Raw genomic sequence first — 4,413 nt, 5'->3', positions numbered from 1 at the left:
CATTTGTCTGCTTCTCAATCTAAGAATCTAAATGATCCACAAGTGACTTGTTTAGTTTTAGATTTATCCAGTGACACCTATAAAATCAATTTGCGTCATCAAAGATTATAGAGCTGATTTGAGAAGTCTGCAGACGGGGTGAGTTAGTTGTAGCCACTACAGGGCAGCAGAGGACGCTTGAGAAGTCTGTGTTGAGGCCCTCCACCCCCCTACAACACAGCCATCGACGTGGTGATTGTAACCAACAAACAGGGAGATCACCAGAAACATAACCAATACTTTATGCACAAGAGTAAGCTAACCGTAGACCTATGTTGATTTGGAGAAAAGTGGTAAATAGATGAATGATAATAGCTGAGCTCATTTAGGAGTATATTTAGTTTTCACTCTCGTGATATGTGGTGTGTGCCTTTATTGTTGCCCAGTGGACTTGGTTAAAAGGATGCAGTGATGGAGTCATTGGGAGAGTTTCGCTGTCCACAGTGTAGTATGGTATTCCTCTCCCTCTGACTCCTGGAGAAACAGAAAGCATTGTTCTGTATTGGGAGCAGCATTGGAGATCCCGTGGTGCTAAGACAATGGCAGCCAGAGTGCAAGGGGATCTATCCAAAACCTGCATGACCCATGATCTTATAAGAGTAAGTGCGTTGGCTCTTAGTGTAGTGTGTGTGTCTGTCTGTCTAACATTGATTGTTTCTGACAGCTGAGAGAGCAGAGGGGTATGCCCCTCTGGAACATGCAGGGGAGGGCCAATGCCACAGCATGGAGGGCTGGGAGAGAAGACAACCTACAGGGCAGTGTGTCAGAGTCTAGCCTTGAGGAACCTCACTGACAAGGTGCCTAATAACGCTCAATCCCACCCATCTAGACATGCAATACAATTTATAGTCATCTTGATAGTCCCTTTAATATTAAATAATATTACTTAACATACAGACAAATGTCATGCTTTAATTTACCGTTTCACAAGCTGAAGATGTCGATTAAGGAGAGCATGCCCAACCTACCTAAATGGCCAACTGAGACAGAGTGTTTGGAGATGAAGGTTTCAGGGAGGCTGTGGGGCCACAGGGAGAGGCTAAGAAATCTGGCAGAGCACCATGACCGCCAGCTAGCAGAGATACAGGCCCACAACCACTTCCTGGAGCAACAGAGTGTGGGTAAGTAAGTTCCCGTAGACATAGAGAGTTTACACACCAATAAAATACATGTACACACAAATAAATACTGTAGATTGTATCTGATGCTGCTGTTCTCCCATGTAGAACACGGGCTAATATGGAGACAGATTGACACTATACAACACAGAGAAAAAAACAACACACACTATAGATACCGGTATGCAAAGCAAGCAACAGTGTGAGTAATTCAACACACTTTCACTTTGTGTGTGTTTGTCAGAGATAGTGAGGCAGCTTGGGGCCTGTCAGGGCAGCACGGCCCACCTGGAGACTATGCTGCTGGAGCTTAGGGACCAGATCACCACCCTGCAGCCGGGGTTAGTTGTAGCCACTAGAGAGCAGCAGAAGACACTCTCACAACAGGCCTGTGGAACAGGTCGCCGGTAGTCCCTCCCTATTTCAGTCCATGTACCTCAGTTTGGTGGCTAATGAGTTATATGTCTGTCAGAAAAATAAATATTATTCTGTGCTCTTCATAGGGTCAAAGAGGTTAGGTCTGACTCACACAGCCCTACCCAGCCTGAGGACACAAAGGGACATGTCAACTTTGACCTTATATCCTCTGTGGATGGCCCCCTCTCCGCCCAAATAAGGTACATGTGTCTTAGCGTACAGCTCTGATTAAACAGATGAATAGGTTACTTCATGGTAGAGATAGTACCACCTCTATGCAGAAGTATCAGCTATAGTGTGATCATCGATGCACCTGTGCCAGATTAGTAGCTCTTATGACATAAAAAAACATGTTTTTATTGTCACATACATGTGTTTTACAGTGTCAGCCGTAGTAGTAAAGCGTGCCTCTAGCAAAGTAGGGTTAAGTGCATTGCTCAAGGGCACATCAACAGATTTTTCACCTTATCGGCTCGAATATTCAAACCAGCAACCTTTCGGTTGCTGGCCCATCGCTCTAACTGCTAGGCTACCTGCCGTCTGACGTTAGCATGCAACACCAGTAATCAGTGCAGTAGGAGCAATGTATTACTATCCTGTTCCCTATCTGTATCTATGACTGTGTTTAACTGTGGCTGTGTGTGTTGGTATGGCAGAGCTCTGAGGCTGGCCTACATGCAGTCCGGTGGATCTGTTCCAGCCGTTCTGGCCCAGGTGCATGCCTGCAGGCTGAGGCCCACACTCTGGAGCAGCAGGCCCAACCTGGGGCTAAAACCAGCTGCAGGAGGAAGAGTGAGTGTCAGTCCTGCATGGTCTCTCATTGGGGTATGGAGGGTGTCACATTTGATGCTTTGTTTCCACCTTCAGTGATTTGTGTCTATTGATCATGTGTACATCTACAAGACCCTGCTAGGCAAAGCCCCGCCTTATCTCAGCTCACTGGTCACCATAGCAGCACCCACTCATAGCACGCGCTCCAGCAGGTATATCTCACTGGTCACCCCCAATTCCAATTCCTCCTTTGGTCGTCTTTCCTTCCAGTTCTCTGCTGCCCATGACTGGAACGAATTGCAAAAATCTCTGAAGCTGGAGACTCACATCTCCTTCACTAGCTTTAAGGAACCCTCTATCTATCTGTTAGTCACATGTCTGTGGAACCTGTTCAGTTTATGTCTCAGTTGTTGAATCTTGTTATGTTCATACAAATATTTACACATGTTCATTTTGCTGAAAATAAACGCAGTTGACAGTGGGAGGACGTTTCTTTTTTTTGCTGAGTTAAGCTCAAGTACAGGTACTACAGTTGAAGTCGGAAGTTTACATACACCTTAGCCAAATACTTTTAAACTCAGTTTTTCACAATTCCTGACATTTCATTCTAGTAAAAAATCCCTGTCTTAGGTCAGTTAGGATCACCACTTTATTGTAAAAATATGAAATGTCAGAATAATAGTAGAGAGAATTATTTATTTGAGATTTTATTTCTTTCATCACATTCCCAGTGGGTCAGAAGTTTACATTCACTCAATTAGTATTTGGTAGCATTGCCTTTAAATTGTTTAACTTGGGTCAAACATTTTGGGTAGCCTTCCACAAGCTTCTCACAATAAGTCGGGTGAATTTTGGCCCATTCCTCCTGACAGAACTGGTGTAACTGAGTCAGGTTTGTAGGCCTTATTGCTCGCACACGCTTTTTCAGTTATGCTCACACATTTTCTATATGATTGAAGTCAGGGCTTTGTGATGGCCAATCTAATACATTGACTTGACTTTGTTGTCCTTAAGCCATTTTGCCACAACTTTGGTAGTATGCTTGGGTCATTGTCCATTTGCGACCAAGCTTTAACTTCCTGACTGATGTCTTGAGATGTTGCTTCAATATATCCACATAATTGTCCTTCCTTATGTAACAATCTATTTTGTGAAGTGCACCAGTCCCTCCTGTAGCAAAGCAGCCCCACAACATGATGCTGCCACTCCCGTGCTTCACGGTTGGGATGGTGTTCTTCGGCTTGCAAGCCTAACCTCCTTTTTCCTCCAAACATAACGATAGTCATTATGGCCAAACAGTTCTATTTTTGTTTCATCAGACCAGAGGACATTTCTCCAAAAAGTACGATCTTTGTCCCCATGTGCAGTTGCAAACTGTAGTCGGGCTTTTTTATGGTGGTTTTGGAGCAGTGGCTTCTTCCTTGCTGAGCGGCCTTTCAGGTCATGTCAATATAGGACTTGTTTTACTATTGATATAGATACTTTAGTACCTATTTCCTCTAGCATCTTCACAAGGTCCTTTGCTGTTGTTCTGGGATTGATTTGCACTTTTCGCACCAAAGTACGTTCATCTCCAGGAGACAGAACGCATCTCTTTCCTGAGCGGTATGACAGCTGCGTTGTCCCATGGTGTTTATACTTGCGTACCATTGTTTGTACAAAAGAATGTGGTACTTTCAGGTGTTTGGAAATTGCTCCCAAGGATTAACCAGATTTGTGGAGGTTTCAAAAAAAAAATCTGAAGTCTTTGCTGATTTATTTTGTTTTTCCCATGATGCCAAGCAAAGAGGCACTGCGTTTGGAGGTAGGCCTTGAAATACATCCACAGGTACACCTCCAATTGACTCAAATGATGTCAATTAGCCTATCAGAAGTTTCTAAAGCCATGACATACTTTTCTGGAATTTTCCAAGCTGTTTAAAGGCAGTCAATTTAGTGTACGTAAACTTCTGACCCACTGGAATTGTGGTACAGTGAATTATAAGTGAAATAATCTGTCTGTAAACAATTGTTGGAAAAATTACTTGTCATGGACAAAGTAGACAGACTTGCCAAAACTATAGTTTGT

Source organism: Oncorhynchus nerka, linkage group LG24 (genome assembly GCF_034236695.1).
Source record: "Oncorhynchus nerka isolate Pitt River linkage group LG24, Oner_Uvic_2.0, whole genome shotgun sequence".
NCBI lineage: Eukaryota > Metazoa > Chordata > Actinopteri > Salmoniformes > Salmonidae > Oncorhynchus > Oncorhynchus nerka.
This window is presented reverse-complemented; position numbering follows the sequence as displayed.